This window comes from Polypterus senegalus, chromosome 4, assembly GCF_016835505.1.
Source record: "Polypterus senegalus isolate Bchr_013 chromosome 4, ASM1683550v1, whole genome shotgun sequence".
Classification (NCBI taxonomy): Eukaryota; Metazoa; Chordata; class Cladistia; order Polypteriformes; family Polypteridae; genus Polypterus; species Polypterus senegalus.
Window position 1 is genome coordinate 73,878,646 of NC_053157.1, and position 14,089 is coordinate 73,892,734.

Below are 14,089 nucleotides of genomic sequence, written 5' to 3' on the forward strand. Positions count from 1 at the left end.
TGTATGCACAGTACCAACCAGATAGGTCAGTTTGAAAATGGGTTAAATCATGTGACTTGTCTGTTTGATTTTTTTAATGAATTGTTAATTCATAGGAACCTACACACATGCACCATGTTTGATGTAATAATAAGCAAGTGGAATAGTGGCGTGCAATGAAAGGATTTTATAATTAAACTACTATTACTACTACTACTACTGACATTACTGCTTCTAATAATAGTGTAGGAGACAAGAACAATAGACATCAGCACCATATTTGCTGGCATTGAAACCTGATTAAAGATTATTTGCATTAAAATGAATGCTAAATACAATTTAATTATTTACAGCTGAAATTCTTTAAAAAGTAAGGCATCAATAAAAATATAATGGTGTTTATCGCAAACAGATTGTTAAGATGTAAATCTAGGAATATTTATAAGGTACATTCAGTTAAAATAACCTGTATAATAATAAAATAACCTATGTGGTGCTTTCTTTTGCTGTGTGATGGCTCCCACTGGTTCATGTACATGTACAGCTCACAGGGATACTGCAATTTTTCACATTAACACTTTTTCAGAATAAATCTTTAAAAACAGTAACAACTGACTGTTAACTATTGGTTAAACTAACCAGAGGTTTAAAAGAACAAACTAAAATAAACTGTTACTTTACTGACTTTACAGGAACGGGTCTAACAGAGTATGTGAAATATCTGACATTTATGTGACCATATGACACTTACTATATAATAGGATGGTCCTCCTTGACTTTCTTGGAAAAAAATGCCCCCTTCTGCTGAAACAGGCAGTTTTTATAGTTTTATAGGTTGATTATTTTTATTTGTACAGGGTACAGTAAAATTCTTACTTGCATGTGCTACTCAACATGCATGCTACCCTTCAGTATCATAATTAGTAAGCTTCACAACCTTATCTTGAAACTTCTGTTTTCCTTTGCTGAAAAATCTTTGAACAGGTTTGTCAGCTTTATTTTAAATATAATATTACTGGTAATAAGCTTTGGGTGCTGTGCCTTCAGACTGGGGATGCTGAAGCACACTTATCATGGTGATTAATTGCATACCTGTTAAAAATGTGATAAGCTGCTGTAAAGTATACAGTTTGATGCAGAATATTATTGTAAAAATACACTATATACTCTATGGCAACAATTAATCTACTGCATAATAAAACACTACTTTTCTGTGTCTGTGTTTCTGATCCCCCTGAGCAATCTGATTGGTCAGTGATGAGATCTACAGAGGAGGTGCTGGGCAAAAAAAGGTTGTGATGCATGAGGAGCAGTAAAGGTGTAGGAGGCATGCTGAGAGTCGCATTCAAAGATGGGAAGTATTCTCAAGAACAGGAATTATGTTTTCACAGTGGGTAGTGAGGGCCCATCTATCATTGGTGGTGTTACATACAATAAGAGAGTGGACAGATGCAGTTTGTCTCAGATAGGCGTTTATTCCAGAAACCCCATTCCCCCTGAAACTGTCCCAGTAACTGCAAACACTTTACAGCAAACAACCACACACTGTCATAAAATGTACATATTGTAAACATTAATATTCCCTCCCTCCCCCACCAAATACACTGACTCCCAGAAAAGCATAACATGAGTCTTGGAATTTTATAGAAATTTTTATGTACTGTTTGTGCTTCTTCCAAAAATAAAATATCATTCTAAAGTCTACTTAACTATGAAAATCAGTAAGAAAATGTATGAATCAGGCTGACAGAGTTCTGGCACATTCAGGTCTGGAGATGGTTTCAGTTGGAGGTTGCAGTACCTCAGAGCCCTCAGTCTGCGTAGGGCCAGATGATCCTGCAATTCAATCAAGCCGCTTTGTTGCAAAACCTGAAGAGTCACAGCTTCGTACTGGTAGTGCAGGTACCGTGTGGAGGAAACTTACATGCCATCGGGAACCATCAGCTAGACAAAATGAGTCAGGTCCAACTATGTTATTACTTTAAAAGGAGTAGACCAAAAAGATTTGAACTTGTGATCTCAGTGCAGCCCCTACATCCTGATCCAAACTGATTCAGTTACAGTATGTCTGGCATTTTGACCCGGTGTAACTTATAAAAGTGCTGCTTCATCTTACTCTGATTTTTGGGCACACTGTTGTATGCATTCAATGGCTTGGGCTGAGATGGTTAAGAATCCAGGGAAAGCTGAAGTTCATGACCAATCATAAGATCTGCAGGTGAACTGCCTGTAGTCCTGTGTAGCTCTGTAGTGAAGAAGTGTTTGGACAGGTGCCGAAAGAAATGTACATACATCTGCTAAATGTGCTCTAATGCCATTTTTTAAAGTTTTATTTAGACACCCTACCTATTGGCCTGAGGGAGATAAAATGCTGTATGAATGTTTTGAATTCCTTTGTTCATCAAAAGCTCGTATATTCACTGGAAGTAAATTGTGGACTATTGTCTCAGCCCCCAATGAGCAAAATTGGACTCCAAAAACTCCATCACAGCTCTGGTCATGACCGATTCAACTGGGGTTCATTCCTGCCACTTAGAATGTAGGTCATATGCCGCAATAAGAAAATGCTAATTAAGTAGAACCCCATGTAACTTACCGTAAATATCTACCTGTATGTGTTCCCAAGACTTTACAGGCCACTGAACTGGTTGCAAAGGGGATGTAGGTCTCATTTTATTGTTTACATGGCATGCTGGGCATTCTTTGACCAGATCTTCAATATGAGCATCAGTCCCTGGCCACCACACTAGGTTGCAATAGCATTGCTTGTTGAGACCTTGGAACTACAGTGCAGAGACCACGGACAATGCAGCTCTCATTCCAGCAATTATGTTCATCCTTGACACGATGGAACGGTATAACCTCAGCTGGTACTTGAGCTGGTCACCCCTGCCTGATAAAAAACAAAGTTGAGTGAACACAGGATTTTGCTCTGAGGCATGCAGCAGCTCCTGTTATGACACAGTGCTCTGTAGAAGTGTGTGAAGAAGCTGAACAAATTCAGGCTCAGCAGAATCAGGACAGGGAGTTATGGCTGGAGTACTTGAAAACTGAGATAGTTGTCAGCCACGACATTGTGGCACCCAGGAATATACTGGAGTTTAAAATTGTACAGCTGGGGAAGCTTAGGCCACAGGTGCAGTCTTAGTGGCCATTGGCCAGAACTGGGTGTAGCAAACAGCGCAGTAAGAGCTTGGTGGTGAATTTTGAGACTAAATGCACGACCATAAAGATACATGTGCAATCGTTCACAAGCCCAGATACATGCCAGTGCCTCTTGCTCATTGACTTGAGCATTTCTATTCACCTGGGCTAAGAGCTCAAGAAGTAAATGCAACAGGTATCACAATCCCCTCCTGAATTTGAGACAGTACAGCCCTAAGGGCAGCTCCAGATGCATCACATGTGACTATGGAGGGACTATTAAAGTCAAAGTGTGCCAGCACAGGAGGTGAAATAAGCTGAGCTTTTAGTAACTGAGATGCCTCTGTGCAGGCTGGACTCCATGCCCAAGAAGAATCTTTTTTCAGAAGTTTACATAAAGGTGCAGTATTGGGTAAATATTATAGCAGGAAACCTAGACAGTATGCGGTCATACTCAGAAAGAAGCAACCTGTGCTACTGATGTGGGCTCTGGAATTGTATGAATTGCCTCTGTATTAGACTGGAGTGAGGTTAAACCATCTGCAGGTAGACAGAAACTCACAAACTAAACTGAAAGTGCAGAAAACACACCTGAGTGAGATTATGCCTGGCCAGTGCTGAAAACATTCTGTTGAGACGCTCATCATGGGTAGAGGACATGGGACCATGCACAACTATATCATCAAGGTAAGTGTCAACCCTTGGAAACTTTGAAAAGATGGATGCAATCAGCTCAGCTCAGACCTGAACTAAGTCCAAATGACATCCTAGTATATAGGAAAACCCCACTGTGAGTGACAAATGCAGTCAGGTTTCGGCTGCTGGGGTGGAGTGGCACCTAAAGATATCCCTGATGGATTCTAACTTTGTAATGATATGAGATCCATAAGATTGTATAGTTTGCTCCTCTGATGTTGGCAGAGAGTATTTGTCAGGAATCACTGCTTTGTTTACTGCCCTTAGCTCAACACAGATTTGTATTTCCCTTGACTTTTTTTATGCAACGACCAAATTGGACATCCATGGAGCAGCATTATTAGGTTCTATAATTCCAGCCTTTAGGAGGCATTGCAGCTCAGCAGATAGTCTGTCACATAAAGCCAGTGGGATGCAGTGGGGTGGCTGGTTATTCTGTAAATCAAAACTGAACTTCGGCCCATTTGTATTTTATAAATTTCCCTGTGAGTCTTTTCATTTAAAATGTCAGCTACAGCAGAAGTAGAGGAAAATATACCACATTTTAAAATTGACACTTGCAAAAGAACAGTAAACTCCACTTGATCTTTACTAAATTAAGAACACATTTAAAAGTAATAAAATTAATCATAATAGCATAATTATGATAGCTTCTTTTATTTTCGTTTATATTTATTGAGGAAATAGATACATTCACAGACATCCTTTTTTAGTTTAATGTGTCAGCAATCTTCAAAATAAACCTGGAGTGAATACGTATATTCTGTTCAGACTTGGTTGTTATTTCTTGACTTTTATGAGAAGTTCTTTTTGATGCAGCATATGTACCTATATAGTTGACTGCTAGGAGCAAAGAAGTGATAAAGGATTTCCAAAGGAAATTGAAGTGCAATGTGACTTTCTTGTTTCATCTAGGGACTAAAGTTAGAATCCCTAAGTTTATATTAGAACATGCTGATAGTATCTATTAAAAAGAAATATGAATAATCCCCATATCAAAGCTTACACCATTTTTGGAGGTTATTTATTGATGTAATAATAATGCTAATCATCTTCTTTGAGAACAGCCTTGAATATAGTACAGATTTGTGTCATAGTAGTCATTTTGTGATAGTTTTATGTTTTCCCAGTGTCTCTGTATGTTTTCCTCTGGGTATTCATTTTTTTCTTCCTCATCTGAAAAACAGGTTAGGTTCATTGATGATCTTTAATTTACCTTGCATGCATGTGTCCTACAATGGACTGCAGCCTGTCCAGGATTGTTCCCTGTCTTGTAACCACTTCTTTTGGGATAAACTCCAAACCCCTATGACCCTGAATTTAATCAGGCAAGTTTTACAATGAATGTTTTATTATTCCTTATTTAGTAGATATATTTATCCAAAAACTAAGCATTATATATACGGTTAAAGTGATCTGATAGTACATATTCAATAAGCGAAAGAGAACAACATTGAAAGCTAAGCACAAGAAATAAAGTACTACAGTTAGTGTAAAGAACAGATGAAAAAGTATAACTCAGACAAAACTAACATTGCTTGACAGGATTTTGAGTCATTACTGCTACTGATACGGTATGTGTTTTCAAGAAGAGCATGAACATCAGTGGGTTAGAATGGTAGCTAGACCATTGGGTAACTGATGTCCTATACTATCTGAAATTGGAAAAAATCTAATTTTCACTTGGAGGATCTGTTCAAAACATTTTAAACTATGGCAGTATCTATTCAATAACATTTTAGAATAAGCTTCTATGCTGGGGAAAAGGATGCTGTTCCTTCCTTGCTGCTTCAAAGGTTTGCCTTGTTGGCTGGCTCTCCTCTCTTTCTTTTGAGTAGGGATTGATGTTGGTTTTGTTAAGTTTGATTTGATTGTGTGGATTGTTATTTGCTTCTAATTAAACTTAATAAAATAAAAAAAAAGATTAAAAAAGGAATCGTAGATGGATTGAAGCAGAATTGTCTTGTCTCATATAAGTGTATAGAGCAGCCAGAGATTGGAGGTATTAAGGAGCATTTCCTTGCAAGGGGCCTGAAGGTCCTAGTTTGAAGCCGATGGAGAGAGTTAAGTAAAGGAATAGTACAGGTAGACCAGAAACAAAATATATAGTTTTCAGGCAGCTGTATTCTGTTTCTTATTAAACCTTTGTACCAAGTAGTCAGATGGTAATGGTTTTACGAGTCACAGTACATTGCACATTTGATTAAATGCAATGATAGTATCAAAAAGAATTATTTTAAAGAAGGAAAAATTGGAAAAAACAGCAGACAATGAAAACATGCATTTTGAAATAACAGAATATACCCTATAAAAAGTAGACTCCTAGTCACTCATAGGTTTGGTATCAATAGATGGAAGACTAGGTAGTTGTCATAACTACAGTTTTTCATTTTTTCCTTAGTATATAAATTTCTTTGGTCTCATAATTCCCACACTTATTTGAGATGTAACCTAGTGTAAAAAACACAAACCAGCAGAAAAAGTAACATAAGTTGTTTCCTATTTGTCACTATGTGAAGATGGTCAAAGACATTTTCCTTCACTTCAAAGGACTGACCATACTTCCTATCATGGCAAAATGCCATTATGGAAAATTTTATGGTAACTATTTAAAGCTGCTTCATGAAATGCCAGGATTTCACAGGTATTGTCTGTCTACACACCTTATATCACTACCATTAGACGTTAATAATTTCTTTGTTGAGTGATCCCATGTATCACTGGCATTGTCTTCTGAATAACCACTTGGCAAGTCAGGTCACTTTTGCTTTTGGAGGTAGAAATTTGTGTCTTATCTAGTTATCTCAAAAATTAAAATGTGCCTAAACATTGTACATCACTTTAGTGGTTCTTTATTGTCCATAAAGAAGTCTGGAGGTAAATTCTATAATCTGTGTGTTTGCCATTAATTTGCTATTAATTCTTTCCTTGGCCTTCTACTTGTACTACGTTTTCTAGGGTGGTGCCCCATGAGCGGCCCAACCTGTTTCTGTATTCCATCCCTGTCTCTACTGAGTGGCTAACAAACCTATAATAATTGTCAGTTAATTTTACCCTTTTAGGATGTACATTTAACTCTGGATTTATAGTTAAATAGAGTCAGTGACCTGTTTTGGGCCCCGTTATGAACTGCTCTCTGACTCTCTGATAAACAAAAGGGAAAATACTGGATTTAGAAAATGGATGGTTGAAGGATAAACCATGTTGCATACTGAAGGTAAATTAAATAGTTAATACTTTGTTCCCCTATTTAGGGTATTTCAACAGAAAAGCATATGCCTATTTTTAAACTTATATTTCATCATTATTTAAATACACTTTAGGACCTTAATAGTTTAATCCACTCATTAAATAACTAAATTTCATTTTAAAAGTAATTAATTTAGAAGATTTCGGCTCATTCTCATTAACCTAGCTAATTAAATCCTCTTAACACTGGGAATAAGATAGTTCTAATAAAAGTTTTAAATACTTATTCATGGAAATGGCTATTTTAGGAAGAGATCTGTGCACAAAGTGCAGGTACCCATTTCTCTTGGACTGTTTTTTTCTGTTGTCTTTAAACAGCATCTTGGTACAGCCTTGAAACTCACCAGTTAATTAAATATTGCAGGCTATTAAAATTAACCCAATTCCAAGATCCAGGGATCTGGAGCCTATAGTGGTAACATATATACATTAAATTATATTTAACTAGGAAGAGAACAATTAGGTTTCCATTTAAATGTTAATGACAAGCATATTTTAGTTGACTCTACTATCAAAAATCCTTTGTAGGTAACCTGTAGGATATAGTTTAATTTATTCATTTGTAACAGTAAAGGCTGAAAGGAAGCCTGGCTCTGTTTATACTGTAAAGGAAAATGCAAAATGCAGAATTCAAGTTATTAATGAAGTCAAGTCATTTTTTTCTTTCAAAGCTGAACGCATTATTTTATCATGTACATTATTTTTACACATGCAGTTTTCAATACAATCCAGCCATCCCTGTTAAAAGGTAACCTCAGAGATCTTCAGATGGATGAGCCTATGGTGCCCTGTCAGGCAAATTGCAGTTTGTGAGACTCTAGGATTGTGTTTCTGATATGGATGTGAGGAACACTGGAGCACCACAAGGAACAGTCCTGTCTCCTTTTCTCTTCACTCTGTAAACCTCAGACTACAAATACAACACAAGGTTATGTCATTTGCAGAAATTCTCAGATGATTTTGCACTTATGGGGTGGGAGAGGAGAAGGGTCAGGTGGAGAACTTTTTTTCTTGGTGTAAAGAGAATTGTCTGTGTCTTAACATCAGCATAACCAAGGGATTTGCTATTGACTTTTACCACAGCAAAGAGTATCTGTGTTATTATTCAAGGAGTGGATTTAGAGAGGGTCCACTCCTTAAAGTACTTGGGGAACATGTCCATGACAGGTTGGAATGGTTTCAGAACAAAGTGGAACTATTTACGAAAGAGCAGAGCAGTTTTTTTTTTTTTCCTTAGGAGACTGTATTCCTTTAATGTGGGAAGTGACATCCTTTACATCTTCTACAACTCTGTTATAGTTCGTGCAATTTTCTACACTGTGGTGTGCTGGGCTGGTAACATCACTTCAAGAGCGGTCACTGAATTAACAAGATAATTAAAAGGGCATGCTCAGTTATAGGACACACTCTGGACCTCCTGGAGGTTGTAGCAAAGGAGAGAATTAAAACAAAACTGGGCGCCATTATGAACAATGCTGTACACCCTCTCTCTGACACACTAACACTGACAACTTTCAGCCAACAAATTATTCAGCTGAAGTGTGTCAAGAAATTCGATTGGGGCTCCTTTATTCCAACATTGATACGTTTGCATAATGCCTTTCTGTGACCGTGACAGCCAGGTCAGAAGTTGTGTTTCTTTTTAATTTTCTTGCTTTTTAGACATTTTGGTATGTGTTCAGACCATCTATCTATCTATCTATCTATCTATCTATCTATCTATCTATCTATCTATCTATCTATTCAGACTGTGTGGCGCTTGGTCAAATTAGTTCAGTACTTCTGTAGTAAATGACACAGCAAATGTCTTAGTACAATTTGGCATTAAGAAAGTCTAATAACTATAGAAATGTTAATGACAAAAACATTTGTAAACAATAGAACAATAAAAGATAAGATTGTAAGCAAAGTGCTAGTAGAAAAATTCCATGCTGGTGTCTCACTTTCCTTTATACAGAAGGTGGCATCAATAAAAAGAACTGACAACCAGTAAAGTACATGGACCATCTATGGTTTTAAAAATCAGCGAGCGTTGGAAATCAGGCCAGAGGTCTTGCGAGATCATCACAACTGGCATAAGAAACCTTCACATGAACGCAGCCTAGTAACTATAGTAACTGCACCAACCAGTGTGTCTTGAGAAAGCACATATTAGTGCAGAGAGATCATGCTAACTCCAAGCCAATAAGGAGTAGAATTTGTGAGCTCTGTGAGGCTGACATTACTGATATACAGAAAATTCCAAATTCAAACATAAGGATTCAGTGTTTATCCATCCATCCATTATCCAACCCACTGTATCCTACCTAGAGGGTCACTGGGGTCTGCTGGAGCCAATCCCAGCCAACACAGGGCGCACGGCAGGAAACAAACCCCGGGCAGGGTGCCAGCCCACTGCAATTCAGTGTTTATGTGATGTTAAAATGTAATAGCTTTAGCAAGACATGACACCTTTTTCAAAGCTACGCTACCAAACAACAGTGTAAATAATTTCTCTGCAGCACATTTGTATACAGCTGCTACAGTTGTTAGGATGTTAAGACATCTTATAAATCACTTTCAAAACTTAAGTGGTGGTTGTACTTTTATAATAATTTGAAATAGTTTATAAAATGCTGCGCAGTGACAGAAATTGGATGAGGTGCTGTACAAAGGAGACTTTTCTCAAAGAGCAGAGTCGAAAGCAGTTCACATGGAATACATCTGTTTTGCTTTCCATGCATCCATTTTCTGAATCTAAATTTTCTGTTACAGAGTTTTGGGGAGCTGGGGCCTATTTGAGCAGCTTTAAGTGAAAGGTAGGAACCATGTGTAGGCAAGACACCAGGCTGTAGCAAGAATTTTTGATGTACACATTAAAATTTGTTTATACTTACGAGCCTTTATGAAAATGAAATATATTTACAATATACTTAAAATATGTTTCAACCATCTGCGGTGGGCTGGTGCCCTGCCCGGGGTTTGTTTCCTGCCTTGCGCCCTGTGTTGGCTGGGATTGGCTCCAGCAGACCCTTGTGACCTTGTAGTTAGGATATAGCGGGCTGGATAATGGATGGATGGATGGATGGATAATGGATGGGTGGATGTATTATAGTGTCTTTCATTATAATGATACATTATCATTTTTATATTGTATTTTCCTAAATATGCAATATAAATATTTTAAAAATACTGTAAAAACTATTTATAATATACTTTAAGGTATCTTTTAGAATATTCAGTATACAATATTATAATGAGACATATGTAAAAATATGTTAACATTGCATTAAATATTTCATTCAAAACATTGGTTGCATATGTAGCTTATATTGATATAGACTGGACCAAATGTATAAACTGACCTAGTATAAGTAAGAAATATAATTCAAAGTGGAGTTTTGTCATTAGTACACTACTTGCTTTATAATTTGGAACTGAAAGCAACCTTGCCAAAGCATCTCTTTTGGATTATAATGGGTAAAATGTGGGCTCCAGTTTTGTTTTACATAAGTGATTCTTTAACTGCAGATTTGTGATAATACAAGCATTAGAAATGCACATTTATGCACATAGCATACACAATATGATATTTTGATGGATTTTAAGATTATTTTTCAAGCTTACATAAAAAGAAAAAATGATAATGACAACAGATAAAGTACAAATGACACTACACCAACATACTATAAACCTTTCTTATTGGTATCTGTTTTAATTCCTTCACATTTTTGTTTCTGATAGTAAGAGCTGATTTATCATTTTAATTGTAATTATGACCCAAAAGTGGATTGTGACCCATTGTTTGAGAAGCACTGTTACACTGCTTACAGTGCATTTGGAAACATATTGCTAAAATAAATTATAGAAAATGTAGATTTTGTTATACTTCAAATATAATTTTAAAAATTAATTCTTGAACTAAATATAATTTACATTTATATTGAAAGTCATTTTCACATATTCATATGATGTATTGCAGTAAATTTATTTTTCATAAGGAATAAAGCTTTTTAGGGCATGGGAGGGCACCAGAATACTGAAGAATATCATACAGACAAAGGAGAATGTGTAATTCCACACATATACTTGACTGGGCTAGAAGTTTGTTTTGTTGTCGTGCCCTTTACTGTAGACCTTAAAATATCTTAAATCCCATACACTTGCCACTCTGTAGTCAGGTACTATACCACTTCCTCCCCCCTTCCCTTCTTTATCTATAACCTTAGGCAATTAGACAGAGTGAAAGAACCAGCAGGATATAGTTACACTTTAAATTAACTAATGTATTATAGATAATATGCTCAAAATAATAAGCGCAAGTAAAATGAGTGTAACATATATACTGTTACAATAACAACAACAATGTAATATACTGTTCAAAAAATGAAAGGGACACTATTTAATCAGAGTATAGCATCAAGTCAATGAAACATCTGGGAGATCGATCTGGTCAGTTAAGTAGTAGAGGTCACAGTTTCAGCTGCTTTGGTGTTAATGAAATTAACAACAGGTGCACTAGAGGGGCAACAATAAGATGACCCCCCAAAACAGGAATGGTTTAACAGGTGGAGGCCACTGACATTTTTCTCTCCTCATCTTTTCTGACTGTTTTTTCACTGGTTTTGCATTTGGCTATGGTCAGTGTCACTACTGGTAGCATGAGGCGATACCTGGACCCTACAGACGTTGCACAGGTAGTCCAACTTCTTCAGGATGGCACATCAATACGTGTCATTGCCAGAAGGTTTGCTGTGCCTCCCAGCACAGTCTCAAGGGCATGGAGGAGATTCAAGGAGACAGCCAATTACTCTAGGAGAGCTGGACAGGACCGTAGAAGGTCCTTAACCCATCAGCAGGAACAGTATCTGCTCCTTGGGCAAGGAGGAACAGGATGAGCACTGCCAGAGCCCTACAGAATGACCTCCAACAGGCCACTGGTGTGAATGTCTCTGACCAAATAATCAGAAACAGACTTCATGAGGGTGGCCTGAGGGCCCTACGTCCTCTAGTGGGCACTGTGCTCACAGCCCAGCACCATGGAGTTCAATTGGCATTTGCCATAGAATACCAGAATTAGCAGGTCCACCACTCGAGCCCTGTGCTTTTTCACAGATGAGAGCAGGTTCAACATGAGTATATGTGACAGACATGAAAGGGTCTGGAGAAGCCGTGGAGAATGTTATGCTGGCTGTAATATTGTTCAGCATGGCCGGTTTGGTTGTGGGTCAGTGATGGTTTGGGAAGGCATACCCAAGGAGGGACACACAGACCTCTACAGGCTAGACAACGGCACCTTGACTGCCATTAGGTATCGGGATGAAATCTTTGGACCTATTGTCAGACCCTGTGCTGGTGCAGTGGATCCTGGTTCCTCCTGGAGCATGACGATGCCTGGCCTAATGTGGCGAGAGTATGCAGGCAGTTCCTGGAGGATGAAGAAATTGATACCATTGACTGACTCCCACACTTGCCTGACCTAAATTCAATAGAACACCTCTGGGACATTATGTTTTGGTCCATCTGATGCCTCCAGGTTGCACCTCAGACTGTCCAGGAGCTCAGTGATGCCCTGGTCCAGATCTGGGGGGAGATCCCCGGGACACCATCCGTTGCCTCATTAAGAGCATGTCCCAACGTTGTCAGGCATGCATACAAGCACGTGGGGCCACACCAACTACTGAGTACGATTTTGAGTTGTTGCAATGAAATCTTGGCAAAATGGACTAGCATGGCACATTATTTTTTCACATTGATTTTCAGGGTGTCTTTGAATTCAGCCCTCTATAGGTTGATAATTTTTATTTCCATCAAACAATGGTGTATCCTTTCATTCCTAACACATTACCCAGTCCATTTCAGTATAGATATCCAGCATGATTTTTTTTCCCATTGAGATCTGTTGTGTTTTCAAAGTGTTCCTTTAATTTTTTGATCAGTTTATTTAGGCTGAAATATGACAGTTGCAGCCTAAGTGTGTCTTGCGTCCATCGGCAGCTCTCGGCTTATCTTCATTTTAGGTTTGTACTTGCTACCACATGGCCTTTGAATGGATTAATTAAACAGACCCTTGTATTCAACATGGAGAAACTGCTAAAGACAGAGAGTTGGTCATCTCTTTGTAGCCAGATGGTAAGAGAGAGGGGCAAAGTGATCAACATATTATTCCAATCACAAATCCTGGACCAATGGGTGCAGACAACTTACTTGGTTCATCCAGGCCTACTTAGGCCACAGTCCAATTCCAGTGACTGAATTAGTCTTCTTGTCCCTTCCGGGACCATTAACCAATAAAAGTGCTCAGGTGCAACCCATTCCCCATTTGCCTTGTTTAGTTGTAGCCTTTTCCTGCCAGCTAGGTAGATTTTGGCCTTCCACTGGTGGATGGCTTATAGGCTCATGTAAGTACAAACAGTCACCCATGCCAAACCAATTTGATACATGCTCCATCCCTCCTATCATTAAGTACTCATCTTATATTATTCATAAACACTTTGGAAGGGTTGTTTTTGGTTAGGTAAACATCAAAGCACCACTGTCCTCACAAGTAAAGTAAAACATGCCTCTTGAAACATGGTTTGTTGGTTTGTCTATCTTACAAATAAAGACATACAAAATATTTATCAACTTATATGCTACATATCACTGATTTTACACTCCACTGCAGAATTTAATGAATGTGTTTGAAACTATGAAACAGTAGCTGTACCACCTTGTAACCCATAATTACTTAAAAGCCACATTTACAGTACATATATACTTTAGCTTTCCTTGTTAATCGTTAAATAATAAATAAAAATGATCTCAATTCACAACTTGGTAACACTAGATGGGGTTACTTCTGATTTGCAATGCTGATTTCATTAAACAAAGCAAAGATAATCAGATTCTACACCTTGCTTACTACATAGTACTGGAGAAAAAACTCCAAAAGGAGAAAGAGAAAAATTGCCTAATCTTTTTTTTAATTAGTGTTTGAGTTTTTGGGTAGGCATTAAAGTTATGAAAGGAACATAACTATCGGGAGCTTAATTAATCTAAG

At 37.7% G+C, this 14,089-nt stretch overlaps 1 protein-coding gene across 1 annotated transcript in view; it reads left to right on the plus strand.

Moving 5' to 3' along the window:
- The window catches only part of cracd (capping protein inhibiting regulator of actin dynamics), a 310,383-nt gene that overhangs the window by 149,060 nt on the left and 147,234 nt on the right, over window positions 1-14,089 (plus strand). The window lies entirely within an intron of this gene.